Consider the following 21,336-nt stretch of genomic DNA (forward strand, 5'->3'; position numbering starts at 1 on the left):
GAGGCCATTACCTCTCATTATAACGCTGGTTATATGGGAGAAGAGGCTGACCCCCACCTCACCACATCCTCCTTTCAGGGAATTGTAGAGAGCAATCAGGTCTCCACTAAGCCTCCTCTTCTCAAGATTAAACAATCCAAGTTTTCTCAGCTGCTCCTCATAAGACCTGTGCTCCAAACTCTTGACAGCTTTGTTACTTTCCTCAGCACATGCTCCAGGGCCTTGATATCTTTCCTGTAGTGAAGTGAACTGAGTACAGTATTTGAGGGGAGAAAATGGTTGTTATTACTGCTGACTGTGCATGTAATAGTCAGCTGGCTAACAGTCCCGATCTACAAAGTGTGAAACTGCTGTGAAATACAGTATCTTGCCGAGTGCTGTAGCTCCTGATGTGTTTCTGGACCATGATGCTGCTCTGAATTTGGCAGTCCTCTGTTGAAGTTGGGCCACTGACTACTAAACAACTGAAGAGGAAGCAAAACTGGAAGACAGTAGGTTTATAGCCTAGAGATGAGAGTATTTGTCTGAATCTGGGAATGATCTGTGTTCATATGCTTACCTCAGTGCTCATCTCTGTACTTTATTCACTGACTTATTAAATGTGTATCACAGAAGTAAGTGTTGCCTGGAAGGGAAGATGTTGCAAATGCAGTAGATTATTGACTTGCATGCTTTGGTGGTCATGGATGGTTTGCCTTTGACATAGAGAGTATGTTTTGGTAGTCAAGCAATACCCCTTCTGAAGCGATTATTACCTAAGTCTGGAATGCAATTAACTGAATAGGAAGAAAAACAGCTGTTAAGATTTAATCAAACAAGTTGTTCCATGCATATTTCTGCACACAACTGAAGACTGAACTGGCACTGAAGGTGATGTGGATGCAAAGAAACATGCAAAGTTCACGAAGAAAATACCTTGTTTTCTGACATTGCATCTTATTTTGTTGTTAACAGTTACTGTATATGATAACTAGCTTGAAGAGAAATTGGAATTTGAGGAGTGGCTTTGGGAACCCCCTTCGTAAAATGACTGTCATGTTTTTCTGCAGTTCTTCTGATGTCTAAAAGAACTAATTTCTTGTTAGAACTGACCTTCTTGTAAGTCAAGAAAGCCTTTGTTAGGTGGTGGTTGGGTGTTTTTTTTTTTTTTCATAGCTTTTTAGTCTTTTTTTTTTCCCCTCAGTAGCTAATTGCATTATATTTGTTTTCCAGTTCTGAAAAGCCTTATATATTCTCTCTGCTCAGATATAATGACCTTGGTTCAGCCTTAGAGTGAGCATAAAGAAGTGTATTCACTAAAGACACCGTGCTCATCAGAGCCATGGTAACTTGTGATTTGTCTATTACAAGTTATAGAGTCACAGATGTTCAAACTACAAAAACATACGAAAATATTTACTGTCTGTATCTTGCTAGAGCTGGAATTCTTTTTCAGACTTTGAAAAGCAGCCTGAAAAAAAGAAAAGCTTAGCACCTTCCTGAAGTCTTTAATTGCATCAAGAACTCTGTACCTCATTCTCAGAGCACTGAGATTTTCTCTGACAACCACATTAGGCAACAGATGGGGAATTTAGATTACTTTGATTCTTGTAATTTGGAATTATTAGATTTTTAGATTTTTTTTCCTCATGGGACATCTGCTGCCTTGCATCATTTGACAAAAAATATATGTCTTGTGAGACTGGGAGAGGGAAGGAATGTTTCCAACAGCCATGAACTGACAAGTTCACTTCTGTTACCCTGGGATTTTGATGATGTCTTATGCTGTAGAATCTGTGGTTGAGCTAATCTTGAGGGAATCTGGACTCTTTACTTCTCTCTAGGGGAATTCAGAGGTGATCTGGCAAGTGAAACTGCAGTCCTTGTATCTGGTGTCAAGTGGACTCCCATGGCAGATATGTTGTTGTACTTGGAGAAAAAGCTTGTTGCTCTGACATCTTATAGAAGACCAGCAGCCACTTCTGGCATGTCACATATTTCTTGCTGTTGAGGCATGACATCCATTCTGCAAGAAAAAAAATATTGTTCATTAAATTATAGAAGTGTAAAAATATTAATTCTTAAATATTTAAGTGCAGAATGATATATGTAAAATTATTACAAGAGCTGCCAGTAGCAAACATCTTTTGTGGCTTCATTGTTCTCCTTTTACTGCTTTGAGAAGAAGCATTTCTGGTTTTGAAAATATTTGAACATTAATGCCATTCCATGGCCTCTCATGAGGTCTGTGCAAATGAGTGGGATGCGAATAGACATTTCCCTGAGATACTGAGGAGCTCAGGTCTGACCAAAGAGCTTCAGGATACACTATAAATAGTGAAGAGCAGCACCAATCACCTCCTATTTACAAAATGGATGCTAGTTTCTGGATATGTAGAGCAGCTTCTTGTGGCAAATGGTGAGCTTGTGTGTTACTGAGAAATGACTTACTGTGATGCAAAGTCCAACAACTTCATGAATACATGGGACAAGGATGATTTATGTTTCATAAACTCTTCACTATAAATTCATTGGCATTCAGATTCTGCAGTGGAGAAGCAGGTAGAAATCCTCACACGCTTTTTTTACTGTGAATACGGGAGCCATTTACTTTCAGTGGAGAGGATTTACTGTTATTGAAAAGGTATGACAAAGAGAAATGTTGTATTCAGTCAAATTACAGAGATTCTAGCAAAATGCTAGTAGACATCTTTAATCAAAAAGCAATTATACTTTCAGAGGAAAATTTCACAGGAAAGTATGAAAGGAAATGAACTATTTTAGATAAAAGACAATGCCTCATCTCTTGATATAATGGGTATTTTTTAAAAGTCTGAACAAACGCAAGAATATGTAATACATGCATGCTCTCACACACGTGGTTCTCCATGCACAAACATTTCCCTCTTTGCTAGAAAATTGAGTATACTGATTTCTGGTAATCCAAGCAGAAGGTAGTTTAAATAGCCTTTGCAAAGTCTTCTTGAAAAATATTTATCCAAATTCACTTTGAAAGTATTTTCTCACTGTTTAAAATAAAGATTGATCACAGACTACAATTAATCTGGTAAAGACCAAAGCTTAAATACAAACCTATTTCTGTTGCCAACTTTTCCTCCCCATTGAATTAATTATGTGAGATCTTATCGTTTGATTTCCCATGGGAAGAGAAATTGTGGGGAAAAAAAATTATATGTATGTTGTCTTGTTTTTTGGGACGATATTTTGACGATATCATGAGAAGAATGCAGCCATAAGGCTGCTTATTCCATCCTAGTTAGTATCTGTGAGTCAGATTTGATGCGCTACATTTTGTTTTGGCTTGCCTAGTAAAAGAAAGGTGCTGTCAAACTGGCAAGTCCAGTGAAAGGTTACCAAATAGTTGGGGAAAAGGAGTATGTGACACTGAAGGAGGAGCTGAGAGAAATGTTTTGGAGGGGGGAAGGAGGAATATAATTTTTGTCTTCGACTCTGTAGTGTTGTTGCAGATGAGAAAAAACATCAAGGTCAGTAGCTGACAGGTTGTCCATGGAGACTGCAAAATAAACAAGTTTGTATGTTCATAGCTTTTTTTAAACATCTTCCTTAAACCCTCATTCTCTCTATTTTTAGTGCTCTGTAGCACTGCAGCTATGGCTGCTTTGAGATTTAACAAAACAAACAAAAGAAAATCACAGAAAACAAAGCAACAGCAACGAAGGAGAGAACAATAATAAGGCTTCAATTTTGGGAAATAAACAGTTTAAAACTGGGAACAAAAGATAAATGCATTAAGATGCTGACAGTTATCATCTGAAGCAAATGAAATTAAGTGAGAAATGCTTTAATGCTTCATCTGGGTGGAAGTAGCACTGGAGGTCTTTATGTGAGTAATTACAGCAGTTGAAGATTTCAGCTGTGCTTGATATTCATCAGATGTTGATATTTTGGTAATACTTTGTATTGTTAAAATCTAACTAACTGGTAGTACTTTGATTAACACAGTCACAAGAATATTTGAAGATAGTATTAACTGATATTTTTTAAAGAGCAGTTGACAACATCATCCCAAGCGCTCTTTAGCTTTTTGATGCTTCTTATAATGCCCTGAAGAAAACACCTACAAGCTCACTATCATTAGTTACTTCCTTTTTAAAAAATATCTGCTCCAGGTTTTAAGGGCCAAGAGGAACAGTTACAATGAATTTGTCCTTCTGAATATCTCAACCCACTGATTGCTGCCCAGGAATTTATCTTGGGAAAGAGTTAAACTTTCTTACTATGCGTGAGCTCTGTCCACAGCTGCTATCTTGGGGCTGATGATTTTTCTGTTGGAAAAACATTCAGTTCAGTTGACTCCAAGGTCAACCACACCCTCTGGTAAACTATTCAGAATGTTTATTCCCTTAATTAGTTTAGCTGATGTTAACTGTGAGTAGAAGTAACCTTTCAAAGAAGTCTGTTCCTGTCTTCCAGTCAGAATTGCAGTTACAAGAAACTGTAGTATCTTCTCCTATCAGTCAGCTGTGGGATTGTTGGATCTACTAGAATCATTTAATTCCTCTTATTCCATTCTTGCTCTTTTCCCTGCTCGATTAAACAGTTTCTTATTTTCATTCTCAAAGCTTTCAGGTAACTTCTAGACCTTTTAAACCTCAGCTTAAACTGAGATCCTGGATTCTTCTCAATCTTTTAGCCTTATTTCCATCTGTCCCATTGCCTCTTCTACTTACTCACATGCCTCAATTCCTTTGCATTTCCATTAGTTTGTTTCCTCCGCTGCAACATAAAAAAGTAGAGCTTTATTCTTCAAATTTTGTATTTTCACCCTAGTAACCTGATGTTGCCTGGAGTAACAATTACACTGTTCTGGTACAATCTTTAGACCAGTTATAGTTCTTATTCTTCTGAACCATTGTAGGGGAACTGTTAGATCTGGGCTTGAGCTGGTGATTGAACACCTGGTGAAGGGCTGTGGCTGACCCAGGGAGCACAGGCAAATTAATTGCATCTGTGCTCCACAGGTGGCCCAAATGGGTGACTCAAAGTGAAGGCACCCTGGGCTTATATAAGGGCTGGCCACTGAAGGGAAAGAATCTTCAGGACATGGCTGCTTTCTTAGGAGTGCTGCATGGCCAGAGCCCCTTCAGCAGTTGGCAGTTTGGTGAGTTCAGTTCTTCTCTGCTGACTTATCTGTGAATAATTTGTCTGATATTGCTAAGAATCTGTCTGAAGCAATTCTGTTTCTTCGTAAGCTGAACAGCCATGAGGACAGGTTTTTGAAGCTTATGGAGTAACTACATCATTACTGTACACCAGTTATCTTTCATATTGTAGAGACTTTGTGAGACTTCTAAGTATGATTTTTTTCTGAATAAACAGGGTGAGCGACTGTCTAAATCATGTTTCATTTTGAGATAAAGCTTTTTCAGGTAACTTTTAGATTTTTTTAAATCTTACAGTTTATGAGTATGGTAGTCAGTGGTATCATATTTACATGATACAGAAACTGTTGTTTTTGTAATGTTTTAGTAACCTAGCTTGTATTTGCAAATAGCCTTCCATAGATATGGTTATTTACTGACTTATTTTTATGTTATTTTTGTGTTTATGTAACTTATATTTAGTTATGGAATAAATTTACAGCTTTAACTAGTAGCTTTTTTTTTAAACTTACAAATATTAAGCATTCCTTAAGCCTCTTTGCAGCCCAGGCTGTATTTTCAAGTTGCTTAAATGTCCCTGTAGACTTCCCTTGTGTAAAGTTGCAGCCACCGAAAAAGCAGATACTTTAAGTTGCAAAAATACACTCCTGAAATTCCACTTAGATTAACAATTAAATGGCTTTCTTTAAGACAAACCAAAGGAAAGCCTTCATATTAAACAGCATTCAGTAGTGAGTGACTCTCAGTGGCCTGCTGCTGGCAGATTTTATGTGACTAGGCTTCTGTACTTAGCTTACTCATCACCTTAAGAGAAGACCATTTACTTTGTTATGTTTTGAAGTTATGTTTGAAGTTCAAGAGCATTTAGTGGAAAAGGAGTATTTTCAGCAATGGAGTAGATGTGTGGTGTTGGGGGGAAAAAACAACCAAATTCTTCTATAGACATTCACCTCACAAGTCAGTTCATGTGTAACTTAAATACAAATTAAAAGAAATCCTTGGATTTAGGATAAATTATTATATAGATTCCTTCATACATATCTGTTTGTGTTAGTTCATGACTGCAAGCTATCTATAAAAGGATGGAATTAAAAGCAATTTCCCAAATATTTCAGTTTTAGTGTGGTATAGTCACCAAAGCAACACCAAGGGAATCCAGCCGTGCCTTCTTTTCCATCGCTGTTGAATAAGTGGAGAAAGTGTAATCACATGTGATAGATGAAAAGCTAAAGGAACTGCATGCATTCACTTCATTTTGAGAAAGTAAATGCCAGGATCCCACTGTCACTGCACTGTAATAAGAATCCTTAATTGATGTTGGGAAGATGGGGACTGAACTCTGTGCCATATTTTACGTTTGTGCATGTCTGCAGACATTTTGAATAGAAATAGTATTTCCACTGCAAACCTTCATTGTGAGTAGCAGGGATTTCTCCTTTGTTTCAAAATTCTTTTCACTTCAAAATCCTTTTGACTTCAAAATGCTTGCCCTTTGCCTACATCCTTATGGCCACATGAGCCAGGGTTAGAGTTGTGGGGTGGTGGTGAGAGCTAGGAGATTAAGGGTAAGTTAAAGTTGATTTTAGTTGAACTGATCTAATCTCTAGAGCCAGTTGAGCTCTTTGAAAATGCAGACAGACATGATTGAGCTGATATTACTTTCTGAAAGAGACTTTTCAGTGGCAGTGATTATTATTGTTTGTGTAATGTGAAAGACACTAGTCAGTAAGTCTAATAGTGCCTCTGTAAACTAGAAGGTAAACATTGTTATGCATTATAATTAGGAACATCCTTGCCAATCAAAATCCAACTTTTTATCTTGGTAGAAATATGAAAGGGAAAGAACTTAGTGACAAAAATAATTTCTTGGAACTTAATTGAATTTCTTCTATTTACTTTCAGCTAAGACATTATGAAATAGCTTGAATTGCATTTTAGTATTGTATCTTAAGCTAACCAAAACGTTGAAAATAGGCAATGAATAGCAACAATCTTTCCAGGGGTACCATGGAAATTTGTGCTAGGAGCAGTTTTATGAAGTAGCTCCTTGATTAAGCAGTCAGAATGCTGATAGTTAAGTGGAATTTGAGGGCATGAAGTGACAAAAATGCTTGTACTAGTTGAAGCAGAAAGATAATAAAAGTACTAAAAAAAAAAAAAGCATGAGGCTACAATATGGGATAATGACATGGTGAATAACCATAAGGTATTTAAATGAGAAGGATCTGAGTGATGCCATGTAAAAGCTCACCTATTCTGGTGGGAAGAGAACCGTGTGAAAATCATTAATAATGGAGATCTAAGATGACGAATATAGTAGGGAACAATGTATTTGTACTTCTGCTTCACAGAGAACCCAATTTGCCAAGCAAAAGCATCTGATTTAGGGAAAGCTCTGTTATATGCCACTGATTAGCAGCTCAGAACAATTTCATCTTAAGAAGAAAAAATTAGGATTTTCAAAAGCTCTGGGGTCAGAGATAGAGAGAGGAATTTAAAACTTAAAAGTACGATTACTACAGAGTCAAGTGTTCCTTCATTTCCTTTTTTAGCTGTGCAGTTTCCAGCTACTGGATTTCATTTTTTGATTTACTCTCCTCTGGAGTGTTGTTTTCCTCCATTACTCCCACACTTACAACTGTGTGGTGCACTAAATAGCAATGGTCTTAACTCAGCTCTTGGTCATCTGCAGATCTTTCCTGAGGCTATTAAGATGGCAGTGATACTAAAGTTTCCTCTAGCCAGAGTACGGCTTTGCTCTTAACTACAGCACATCTATACTGTGTTTGGTATATTAATAATGAAGCAACCTTACCAAGGTGAGATTTGAAGGTGTGGTGTATTTTGTATTAAAAATGAAGTCCTGCCTCACTTGCTTTTGTGATTATAAAGACAGCACTGCTTTTACATGGGCTGCCCAAAACTATCTCCTGAGATCCTGAAACATTTAGTGTAGCACCATAACCAGAATAGTGTTAAACAGCTGCATAGACAAATTTAAACTTAGAGGAAAACAGCTCCCTGGAGACTTGTGTGACTGATTCACTTGAATGAAGGAATAAGTTTCTATGATGCTGTGAATATCCTACATTCGAAGAGTCTCAAAACGACCTATGAGTTCAAATCCTAAATCTAGAAGTTGAATACAGATTTAGGAGGAGAAAAAAGCCAAATAGCAGTAATGAAAATAATTAGTTGACTTTCTCTATTCTTCAAGGAAAAGAATGTCAAAAGTCAATACTGCTAGCTACTGAAAGTTTAACAGAGGTAAATACCAGAGTCTAAGACTGCTCTAGTTGCTCCAAGTAACCTTGTTGTTAGAGCAACAGTTAATTACAGCTGAACTTCAATTAAATGGATCTAATGGCAAATGCTGAGTAGTTTCAGACAGTTAAAGTTTTGCACAAATGATAGAAGTTTCATAATTAATCTATTAAAAGGCTTTTCCTTGTCTGAGGAAACAGATGATCTCAGTATGTTATATTAGATAACTTAGGATCAAAGACTCTAAGGTGAGGCTCAGTGAATGAGAATGCAAGAGACAGGAATGAAGTTTAAGAACTTTGAAAGAAAGGAAAAAAGTATAAGCAACAGCATCAAAAAAGCCCAACAATCATACCCATAGCTTCTTTAAAGCTGTTGTGAATGTATTGAAATTGCTTACTGCAAGTTGAGAATAAACAAGTCAGTAAGTGAAATGCAGAGCTAAGCTATGTAATTCCTTGCCAGGGGCTGTTATAAATGCTGAATGTTCCCTTGTGTTCAAGACTAATTAAATAAATTAATAGAGGAAAAATGTGACTTAGGGCTGTTTAAAAACTGATGCTGAATGTAGTTCAGGAAGTTTCAGAACAAACAGCTGAAAGCTATTTTTCTTCATACTTTTCCTAAGGAGTCTTCCATTTGCTGTTTATGAGCACAGTATACTGAAGCAGACAGACCTTTCATCTGATATTTTATGGTTGGTCTTATTTTCTCATTGAATCTGTTTAACCTAAAGCTGTTACTTTATTTATATCTGGTAATTGGTCCTCATCACTACAGATTTTTCCCCTTAACCTCCCAGAAAGTGTCAGCACATCTCACAGATATGGTTACTGAGTCTGTGTTGTCTGTAAGACAATGGGAGCCCTTTTTTCCCCCCCCACTAAATGATCACGTTAAAAAGAAGGCTTTCTGGGGAGAGTAAAACAGTAAATAAACAAAGATGGTTTTGCTTTAAGATGTGCTTTTTGGCAATACAGGTAGATATTCTCAAAAGCCACCAATCGCTTTTTTGCAAGTTTCTATTTATCTGTATTCCTGACCTACTGAAAATTAGTATAGAATTCTGCATGGGGAACTAGCTCAAAAGATTTGCTGGACTTAGAAGAAGCTGTGCTACAGGTCCTTACTAATGCTTGAAGAACAACATGTTTTGCTTTAAAGAAAATAGCATATCTTTGATGAATGTCTATAGATTCTCATCATGCAAAGAACATTGTTTTCCAGATAAATTTAGATGCATCTGAGGCAGCCCATTTCCTAGGAAAACAAATTTCTTTTCAGTCCTACAAGAGAACACAACTATGCTTTAATCTTTGGCAGAAGTATTTTCACAGTCCTTAGTTTGTTGAACACTTTGTATGTTGATTTTTCATCAATTCCATCTATATTGTTAGAGTGTGAAAAGCTTGGGGCTTGCTGTCACCAGGAGTTTCAAGGAAAAAAAGTCACTGGAAAATTTTCAGGTTAACTCTTGTGGTCTTTCCTGAAATGCTGTGACATAAAACTGGTTTTATAGTCTTATCATCAATGCATCCTCTCGGTTTCCTAATGGACTCTGACCTTTAGTTACTAACATAAAATGAGCTGAACTATGAAGCAAGCTGAACTGAACTTGTAGTGGAGACTCTCTTGGTTGGCTGTATTTTCACTGCTAAATAATTAAACTGAATGCCCTGGAAAAGTATTGCTAAGGGAGTGACTGCCTGGGTATGCCTTTGATTTAGGAGAGGAAACTTTATTATTTCTGTATTTTCTTACTGTAGAGTTAGTGCGTGTTTGAAGAGAGGGTTCGCTCATTTTTAGTAGCTTAGTTGTTGAGATTACTTAAACAATCCTGAGAAAAGTCTACGTTCTCTTTCCATACGATACTCTTCAATGAAATGCAATTGAAATCAAGAGTGTAGTGTGCATGAAGGAGAGTGAAGATGGATTGCGGCAGACATGCCACCATTACAGGATCCCTCACTGCAGGGGCTAGCAATCTCTCCTTGCTCTACCAGCAATCTCTCCTTGCTCTACCAGCAATCTCTCCTTGCTCTACCAGCAATCTCTCCTTGCTCTACCAGCAATCTCTCCTTGCTCTACCAGCAATCTCTCCTTGCTCTACCAGCAATCTCTCCTTGCTCTACCAGCAATCTCTCCTTGCTAGGATCATTGCACCACAGACACCAATATAGGGGATGCTGCGAAATGGCTCTATTGAAATTCAACAGTATCTTAGATACCCTCCAGAGTCCACTTGTCAGAATCTTATTGGTGGGTAGCAGTCCAGGCTGCCCAGCACCAGTCCTACCATTGGCCCTTCATTGTTACATTCCATGGTGGCCATCTCCAGGTGGTGTCCATCTTCTTGTTCCTTGTCTTTGTCCTTCAGCTCCTTCTTCCTCAAGGCCAATGGATGCGCTGTTCCATCACCACAATACTGAATAACTCCCACATGTGCTTATTGTGAGACAGTCCAGCTGCCTGCACCGTGACAGCCTGAATCCCTGGTTAGTCGCCTAATAACAAACCCAGCAATGGATGTATAGATAAGTTCCACTTTTAGACAAGTAGAGAAACTTGAAGGGGACCCTAGATTCTGGTGTCTGTTATGCTAAGAAGATGGTCTATGGAAAACCTCTAGAATTGTAATGCCAAACATATAGAAATATTTATGTAAAAATAATGCAATAGTAGTTATCCTAAAAACTTAGGCTATTGGTATTCTTTGTTTATTGTAGGTAGTATTGGATTAAGATATTGTATAATCAATGAATGTACAGATGTTATAATTATGAAATATACTAGAGCATTGGGCTAAGCAGTTATTACACTAAAAGAGAATAGATAGAATGCTTACCTGTATCCTGGGCTTGCTATAGAACTCCAGGGGAGGGATCTCCAGAAGAGATCCTTCCCCACTGGTAGTCAGCTCTAAAATGGGTCTAGGAGAGGTGCAGCCAGGCTCCACCCCTTCCAACAATACAGCTGAATTGCCTTCACCTGTGCTCCTGACTGATCACCTGAGGCAAGCAATGACTCAATCAGAGGTTCGGCCGTGATTCAGCAGTTCCCAAACAGATATACATCACATTCTTAAGTGGTGGATAAAGAAAATCTATTCAGGATGTGAAGGGTTCACACAGAAAAGTAAAAAATATAATCTTTCCTAAATTTAGTAGAGAAGTGGCAGTAGATCAGAGTGATTACTAATCTGGAATTCCCCATTCCTGCTATCTCCTTCCTGATGTAACTGGAGGAGAGGCTGTGGTATTCTAATCCTTTGACATACTAAAAAAGTAAAGTTAGGTCATTTAAATGGAAGCAAGGGTTGAGGGCTAGCTGAATGGAGAAAAAGAGTTCTTGAACATCCATTAAAGTTCTTTGAAGGGACTAGAATAAAGCCCCTTCAGATGCTATTAGCTTTGTGAAGACAAACCTCTCAGATCAGGCAGTGCGTGCATCCAGTTGGATGTAGCGGGTAATGAAACTTTTCAGTCAGGCTGAAGTGTAGCGAGGACCCCCTCTCTCCCCATGTGGTGGATACAAGAGACTTCAGGTACTGGGGGAGTGGAAGGAAGAGCAACAGGATAGGACTTGTCTCTTTTTCCGAAAGAGGAAATAGAAATGAAAAGTGCTGATAATGCATGAAAATGATGGAGAGAATGGCTGTTCTAACTTTTGTATTTCAGTGTTCGTTTTGAACTCGTGAGATCAGGGCTATAAAATTATAATGATACAGATTAAAAATAGAAGACATTTTTTTGTGATGTTTATATTGATAGTTGGGAGTTTTTGTGAAGGCTGATGTTTACATGAACGTGGAAAAGATATTAGCTTTGTAAATGGAGAAAGCCATCAAGGGATGTTAATCACAAATATATCACTTAAAACTCCAGAATTTCTGATGCCGCATAATTTCAGGTGACTATATGGGGAAGAATACATGCCCTTGCTTTCTTGTAATAATTCTCAGGCTTTTGCTGTTGGCTGCTCTCAGAGCAGTTGCATAGTGATGGCCTTACCAAACATCCATGTTAATTCTTTCTCCTGCTATAGATTTCCAGTGGAGTGGCTCAGAGCTCTGAATTACAGCAAACATAGTGATTCACTATGATGACTATGATCTTTGACACAGCTGCTGTTGTACACATGTTCGGGGTGGGTGGCTGTGGCCCCTTAGATGAGGATAGTGGGGTCTTGAGAGAGCATCAAGAGAGGAGACACCAAGACGCAAACTTCAGTGAGAGGGATGTTAAAATAGAGTTACGGGACTGCTGGTACATGAAGTCATCTCTACACTTACTGACACTTTGCAGGGTTATGTTCAGCAGTGAATCATTAAGCTGCTCTGTCTTGGAAACATCAGCAACTGAAAGCTCTGCTGTTGCTTTTTTCCCTTGGGTTGACTTTATTCATGTGTGTCACGATTGTGAAAAGCTGCCAGTAAGAATTATGTCTAAAGCCTCAGAGCTTTGGCATCTGATACAACACAGATAAATATTTTTATGGACCCTTAATTCAGTATATTTATTAAACATCCATCATCTTAAGTGACAAAAGAATATATAAACTGCATACAGATACCTAACAGTTATCCAGATAATTTTTGAAGACTGCTGATTGTATCTTCTATATTGATTTCTACTTTTCCTATCATTAGAAGCACTGCTTACGGCCTTCACTTGAGCAGTACTATCAATACTCCAAATAATTCGTTTCCTCTACAGTGGTTTCTGTTGGGGTGTTAAGAGCATCTCTCAGCTTTGAATCAGGTGGTTTTTTTTTTTTGGTTTTTTTTTTTCCCCCTCTTCATTTATTTGTGTTTAAACAAAGGTAAAGGAAGCTGTTTCAATTCAGACTGCTTTGTGTAAGTTTCTGTAAGGTAAAAATGTTTCTCAGAGGAACTGGGTAAAGGGAGTTAGGTAACTGAGATGAATGTCTGTGAAATGTTGATAGTGAGTATGATCTTTTAATTGATTGTCTTCCCTCCTCTTTCCCCTACCTTCTTACTATCCATTTATGTGGTTAAATTCTGTAGGTTAAATTGTAGCAGCTGTATGCAGTCACACCTTGAATGTGAAACTCATCTGTGTGGGTAGTACTATGAAACAGGATAGTACAGTAAAAAAAAAAAAAAGAGAGAATCTAAAATCTTTACATCACCTTTACCTAGTGCCGGGGCAATTTGTGCTTTGCACGTACAGAGCGTTTTGTGATGCCATTTATTAGGTAAATATAACTATTTTTGCTTTTATTCTTTGTAACGTATACACAAATACAACTTCCTCAGGAAGTCTATGTCAAAATCAAGATTAAATTGTGTTATTTCTCCTCCTCTAATATACCACAGTATTGCTAATATCTCTTATAAAGAAGAGAGTTAATTTAGGCTAGGTATTAGGAAGAAATTCTTTGCTGTGAAAGTGGTGAGATGCTGGAACAGATTGCCCCGGGGGGTTGTGGATGCCCCCTCCCTGGAAGCATTCAAGGCCAGGCTGGATGGGGCTCTGAGCAACCTGGTCTAGAGGGAGGTGTCTGTGCCTATAGCAGGGGGATTTGACCTAGGCTATCTTAAAGGTCCCCTCCAACCCAAACCATTCTATGATTTAATAATTCATCACCATTCATCTCTGTTAGGAAATGAGTAAAAACTCTGTGCAAGACTTTTATTTTGCCCCTGGAAGATATGCCTGGCTTGGGCCCCTGGATGTAAACATTTATTACAATGCTGCACGCATCTACAGTTGAGCTATTTTCCAGATTAGTCACCAAGCAAAAAATATTAAAATATAAATAAAATCTCTTAGCAGCTCTCCTTTTTGCGCACACGCTTTATTCCAAAAGCTGAAGCTGCCGTCACAGAACCATTCTATTTACCTGCTCATGTTTATTCATATATGGTTGACTGGGGATTTATTGCTTCAAGTAAGAAAGCTCTTCTAAAACTGTTTTTTTTCTTACTGCACTGACAGTCCCTGGCATCTGCTCTTGAAGCCTGGAAAACAAAGTTTGCGGATTAACTGAACAAAATTTAACACTATCCATTCAAAACTGTGTCTTCCTCTTGCTGAGTGGTATGAATAGTCTCTATTTGACTATGCTTTCTGATAGATGAAACTGTAATGTTATTAGTATATAGCAGTCTCCAACAGGTTTCTCTTGGCTTAAATTTGGCTATGTTGCACAATTATTGGCAATAGAAAATATCCCGCCTGCTTGGTTTTCTGAAATGGATGTATTTTTAATATTCATTGTATAGATGAAGAACTTGAGAATGAAGTTCTGCAGGTGTTCTTATTGATTCTGTTGTGCAGTGATACTGAAGTATGACTCCCTAGGAAAGTCAAAGGAGAACTTGAGAAAAACTTTGTGAACTTATCAGGGCAACAGATTTACAAGTTTGATCAGCCCCTGCAGTGAATCATTAGATGTAATTACAAAGATGCATTTAACTGATTGTGTTTAATTAAAATCAGAAAGAACTGGATTTTTAGTAATATTAGAATTCATGAAAATTACTTACTATTATGGCATAAGTCTAAAACAATTTGATCTACACGCAGTATCCATAAATCAACCAAAGGAAAAAAAATACTATCCTCAGCTGCATGCGTAACTTCTGAATTATTGTTCTGTAAAAGCAAGAAATGAATAAACTGTGCTGCTATCTGCAGTGAGAAGTTACTTTTGTGATTAATTTCCAGGATACTGTCCCATTACCTGCATCCAATGAGAGAAATTCAGTCAAAATGCAGAAGGCGTTTTGGGATCATAAGAACAAAAAAAAGTGCAGAATTTTGCTGTTGTTGAGACACTTATCCAGTTCAAAACCTAATATTTCTTTAGTTCCAAAATATAAATAATCTTCTAGACATGAGCTTAATTGTTTAAAGTAAATTTCATAAGGGTACAGTTTCTTGTGAGCATTCAGCTAGTTGAGCAAATACCATGAGTAAAATTGAATGTTTGAGTAAGTTTTCCAAGACTTACTCAGATCTGTTTGCCTGTGTTGGATATAACTCCTACTCTTACTGAAAAGTAGAAAGTATCTTTTATTTTTTTCTCTATTCAAAAGATCTACCTCATTACTCAAGTTTGTGGTATTGGCCTAGCCCTGCAAGAAATCACCATGTTTATTACATTTATTCAGATAACCTAGTAGATTTTTTTTCGTTACGGAAGGTTTAATGATGGCTGAAGAGGTGAACAATATCAGGATCTATTGGCAAGGTTATGCATTGTGGGCAGTATAGGAAGGTCTTGAACAGAGAGTGATTCTTTGTTGGAGAAGCATAAACTATCATTTATTTTAGTACTGACTGCAGTGATTTATTGGCCATGTACTTGATTTAATTTTTAAAACATTAGAAATCGTACTGTACGCAGATCAGACTATTTCATTGCATTGTCTTTTAGAGGCATATAATTCTGATTGCTTTAGCAATTAAACCATATGACCAAAACTCCAGGCAATGTTTTTGTTCTATCAAACTACTAATATTTTTTTATTAATTACAATTTCAATTTCATAAACTTTTCGTAAACATTCAGCAGTATCTGTGAACTGTTTTCTTTTTGTCTTTTAAATATTTTAGAAATGATGTTTCATTTTTCCTTTATTTTGCATTTGTAGCTGTAAACATGAAAGCTGCCTATAAGAAAAGGAGGAGTATTTTTCTGCATGATGCTGCTTTAGCTTCCAGTGACTTGCTTCATTCTTCCTGCTTCTGTATTGGTCCATTCTGCCTTGTGAAATGTAATCCCTAGTAATAGCTCCTGTTGTTCTGATACTATTCTTCACCTGTACAGGAATTACATTACATCCCATGTTGTTTTTAAATAGCTTTTGCTTCTTGTACTGGCTCTCAATCACTTGTAGCTCACGTGCAGCAAATCTTTACTATGGCAATCTGATCTAGTATTTGATCTAGTAGCTGGCAGCCCTGCCTGTGGCAGGGGTTGGAACTTGGTGATCCTAGAGGTCCCTCCCAGCCCAAGCCATTCTATGACTGCTGCAAGCTCAGTCAAGAGCATCTATTGCTATTCCCTTAAAAACTGCTTTTTGCCTCTAGGCAAGAGGATGTATTGATGTTTAGCGAAGGGAGAAGTTGAGTTTCAGTGTTCTAGAAGGTTTAGGAAATGCAATGTAAAACCTATGACTGCTTCTGTTCAGCAGGCATGAACTCACAGGGAGCTCATGCATAAAATCTTTCTTTAGAAAGGCCTAAAAGATACTGAAACCAATACATAGCTTGTTTGCATTCCTTCTTGATATGCCTTATTTTACTTTAAAATAATCAGAGTTAGTTGGTGGGAATTATTTTCTTGCCTCTAGTTGTGTTGAATTCTCACGTGACTTCTGTAATCACAGTTGAGAGCTAGAAAGAGCAGAGAGAAAATCGGTGAAAATTAATGTGCTGTTTCATATATCCCTGGGTCTGTATTCATGCTAATCTAGGAACAAAAATACTGGACTTAAACTGAATGCTTATGTAAAGGTAAAATAGATTTATCCTGAGTAACTTTTTTGCAGTTTTAGCTGTGTTTTTCATTTGATATGGATATATTTCCAACTAGAAATGCTTCTAGAAATCCAAGTAGCGTGCTTCTCTCCATATAAAATAACATGTAACTCATCAGTCTCTTTGATAGGGCTGAAAAACTGCTGTGTGCGTAGTGTTTGAGAAACTTTCATCTGTTCTTCAGTATGCAAGAGCAAATACTTAGCATTAGAGCATACTCTAATAGATGTCTGCGAGTGTAAAAATACATACCAAATTCTGTCTTTCATTTACTGCCATGTATAGCTAAACAGCCTTGAAAAAGCCAGCTTACAAAACAGCTGATGGAATAATATCTGATGATGTCTTTGTTTCATTTTTGTGTGTGGGATGCTGCACAAACTCAGCTTATTTAGCTGAAATCAGTTCTAACTGGGTTAGAATCACTAGTCAACCTAATTATTAGATTATGTACATACATTCCCTACTTGCACTGTACTTGTTTTCTTTAATGTCTAAATAAAACTCATAATGTGTAGTCTATTAGATGTTATGTGCAATGACTAGCCTTGTAAGCTAGTTTTCCTACACATGCATGCCTATTTATGGATACCATTTCCTGTCAAGAGGAGGGTGAACATGGAGAAAATCAATTTTGTGGAAGTAGATCTTAGCTGCACACCTGAGAAGAAGATTACAGTCAGATTAGGAATTTTTTTTTTTGTGGGTTTTTTGTTGTTCTTTCTTTTTGGCTGCAAATTCACTGAAGTTCAAATCTGTCTAAGAAGGGTTGATGGAGTGGGGCTTGTTAAGCTTGGAGAAGAGACATCATTGCAAACTCCCAGTACTTGAAGGGAGCTTATAAGCGGGAAGGGGAGTGACTTTTTACACAGTCTAAGCGATAGGACAAAGGCAAGTGGCTTTAAACCAGAAGAGGAAAGATTTGTCTTCGTTGTCAGGCAGAAATTCTTCTACAGAGGATGGTGAGGTGCTGGCACTGCTGCCCAGAGCTGTGGGTGCCCCATCCCTGGAGGTGCCCAAGGCAGATCAGATGGGCCCTGGGCAGCCTGAGCCCATAGTAGGGATTGGGTGCTGGGGGGGCTTTAAGGTCCCCTCCAAACCATTCTATGATATATTCTTTCTTTGGAGCATTTGTAAGTGGAAAAAAGATGGAACTCCTCTCTAGCTTGCTGCACTACTATCCATCTAGTAAAAAATTGTATATTAAATATCACAGGGAAACAAGTCCAAACAGATTCATGACAGAAGATTATTCAGAAACATCTATAATCATTTAAGCTTTCATCACAATTGAGCCACACTGATGCCTTAACCATAGGATGGTTGGTTTAACTTAAATTGCTTTCACTTGCTTTTCTTTAGCTGAAAATTACTTATTTAACAAGTATGTTATTGAGAACAAGATGAGTCGTTCCAAGAGAAGAAAGACCTTTAATATATTCACAGTATAAGCAAAGCTCTCATAGCAAAAGTGGCTATCCATGTCCTCCTTGAGAGAGATCTTGATTCTTGAAGTAAACTGTGTGGGAATAAAAATATAGGCATGTGAAAGTATGTTAGAATGTCATTTAGCATTTCCAGCATTGTAATTATGGATGAAGAAAGTGAAATCTATATGTGGTTATCCTCGGTGTAAACTCAGGGAAGGAGTCTTTCTTAACTGCAAAGCATCTCCTTCAGTGTTTCCCCAAGTGCAATAAAGAGCAGTCTGAGTGACAGAGAATTGCTGGGGAACATCAGCTTTGTTCTAGGAAAGTTGCAGAATACAAACGGGAATATTAATTACCATGAAATAGTTTGTAATGCCATAACAAATACTAAGTGTGAAATATTGCAATTAGTTATAATTATCATCATCATGTCTTAAAATGTTTTGACTGGGGGAAGAAGTCCTTATTCCTTAAGTTATTCTTTGACATCTGTGAAAACAGATTTATTTTTATCCTCTCCTTCAGGGGAAAAAAATGTTTTCACTTGATAGTGTGGGATTAAGTTGCTGTTGCTTAAGTTACTGTGAAGGAAAGTGGACCAATGACTTGCAGGGGTTTTGAAAAGCTGATTTCTGTGCTGACTGGAGCCCCAATTTCACATTTATTATGTTCTTCAGTAGCGGCTTGAATTTCTTTTATTTATTGGTGCTCTGTTATGGATGACAATATATGTAGCTCTGGTTTTCTTGTGTTACAAACGTAACAAGAAGTCTAGGCCACAGCTTGGCTCAAAGAGTGCTTGTGGCCAACTTAGAGAATGGGGTGCTTCAGCTGGATCCTTCCTGTCTAAATAAATGGGGCAAGTGGAAAGCTCAGCTTATTTCAAAGGTCTGGAGCTGCTTCCTTATTTTGTGGTAACCCATCCTGAAACATTTACTTTTTGTTTCATTTAAGGTCATCTAGAGTCTTCACTTTGATTTGGATAGAAAATGAAACTCTTAGCTCTGTGTTTGCTTAAAGATGAAAATCAGCTAGTAGAAGCTATAGAACTTCTAAATTATAACATTAATGATGCAAGCTGTCAAAACTCACCATTGAAATTCTCCTAATATTTTTACATGTTATGACTACTTACGCTGTCTCAAACCAAATATTAAACCAGCAGTCTTGCACTTCTTTACCTCGTGTTATTCTGTGCGACATAATGCTTACTGAAACTAAACTCATCAGATTGTTTGGATTTATTTCCTTTGGGCATTGTGGCATTAATTGCTAAGTTCCTAATTCTAGTATTTTTCTATTAAAAAGGCATTTGTATAATTAATAATATTTTTAATACGTTAATCTGATCTTTGTCTACTTCACAGTATTTAATGCATTCCTTGATTAGCGTTTGCTGTCACTAGCTCCTTTCATAATGCCATCAGTATGTCTGCAAAAACATTAAGCACTTTTCAGCCAAGCTAGGTGTGTAATCCCTTCCTGGCAGTCTTCACTTGAATGACTCTCTCCATTCCTCTCCCACATAGTACTACTTCTCCAAACTAGTGCTGTATCTTGTTACTGCTTGGGAACAACCTCTTGTCTCGCCCAATTTTTCAGGAAGTTTTTCCTGTCAAATGAGTTACAAGGTGCTCCCTATGCTCTGGGCAGTGGATGAGGAGAAGGAGGCTGCTCAAGGGATGAGGACTGAGTCTGGGAAGGGGATGGGGAATGCTGTGGGAGAAACAGCTGAGATGGACTTGTGCAGCTGATAGCTCCATTGTGAGCCATATTCCACATGGGCTGCGAGTGATAGCTGACGTGCTACAAATCAAATCACAGGATAATAGGGGCTGGAAGAAAATTGTTGAGTTCAATCCCCTGCTAATGCAGGTTCCCTACAGCGGATCATACAGGTAGGCATCCTGTTGGGTATTGGTTATCTCCAGAGGGGGAGACTTCACTACCTCTCTGGGCAGCTGGAAACAGGTTGTTGTCCTCCCAGTTGTGAGAAGAGTTGTACCAAGTTTGTGTAGACTTGAATTACTGCTAGCATATAAACGTTCTGTCTTTCCATGTCTCTGCCTAAGGATTTATGTAGGGATTATAGGGCATTATCACCATTTTTTTAATTTAATATGGTTGAGATTTAAAAAACTTGAAAAACAGGGTTTTCCCTTTGTGACAGTTGATCTGATCCATGATCTGATGGAAAAGCTTCCTAAATCAACAATGAAGTGATTAAAAACAACAACACTTGGCTTTCTGCCTGTTAGGCAGCCCCAAAGCAGCTTTAGTAAAATACTTGAAGAAATTCCTATTTATTTAGAGTGCCATTTATAGTCACTAGTTTCAGGAAGAAGAAAAATAGCTCTCTCTATATGCTGTACAAGATGCCAATGGACTTTATCCCTGTATCATCTTAGTTTTGTTGTTACTGTGTGCAGGATGATGAATAGTTGGAGGAGAATTGTTTTTATTTTGGAAAAGGGAAAAATGTTCTATATTTGCGGGGCGGTAATTAATCTTATGAAACTTCAATTGTGTTTGTCCAAATCTAAATCATACTTAATCCCTAGAATAATTCTGCAGTTGTAAGTGATCAATTAGGGTTTTTTTTAACGATCTGTGAGAAAATGAGCTGGTAGAGCATTCTGTGGTTTGAACATACTCACATTTCGTTTCAGTCCATAAATCAGAACATAGCCTTCTGACCCCCCAAAAGTTTTATTTTTGAGTGGCTGAAGCACCTGGCAGTGCAGAGCCTGCTGTGTGCTACTGTGACATAAAGGCTGCATTGTTAACTGAAACGCATTTTAAAGATGTTGGGTACCAGTTTTAGCTGATAGCAAAGACAGTGTAAGAGTTACATATAGGAACACTTCTAAATGCAATTTTCAGAGTGTTACTGAAGCGTTTGTACTCTGTTGGGTTTTTTTCTCCCTGATGCACCTGGCAGGGATATCCATTGCTGTGATGATCTACAATCAATAGAAAGCAATCACCATTTCATCAGTGTATATTTGT

At 37.7% G+C, this 21,336-nt stretch overlaps 2 long non-coding RNA genes across 4 annotated transcripts in view; one reads left to right on the plus strand and one right to left on the minus strand.

Annotated features, from left to right (window-relative positions):
* The window catches only part of LOC128080652 (uncharacterized), a 156,090-nt gene that overhangs the window by 101,361 nt on the left and 33,393 nt on the right, over positions 1-21,336 (plus strand). The window lies entirely within an intron of this gene.
* LOC128080650 (uncharacterized) lies at positions 1,133-4,912 on the minus strand. 3 transcript variants are annotated; one of them, XR_008206838.1, is made up of 4 exons: positions 4,696-4,912; positions 3,073-3,514; positions 2,431-2,567; positions 1,133-2,005 (listed from the first exon to the last, which is right to left on the minus strand). It is a non-coding gene; the product is annotated as an uncharacterized LOC128080650 (long non-coding RNA). The 3 variants fall into 3 exon arrangements; XR_008206836.1 differs by having other exon boundaries at positions 2,431-2,609; XR_008206837.1 differs by having other exon boundaries at positions 2,431-2,609; positions 4,692-4,912.

Source organism: Tympanuchus pallidicinctus, unplaced genomic scaffold (assembly GCF_026119805.1).
Source record: "Tympanuchus pallidicinctus isolate F22 unplaced genomic scaffold, pur_lepc_1.0 scaffold2, whole genome shotgun sequence".
Lineage (NCBI taxonomy): Eukaryota > Metazoa > Chordata > Aves > Galliformes > Phasianidae > Tympanuchus > Tympanuchus pallidicinctus.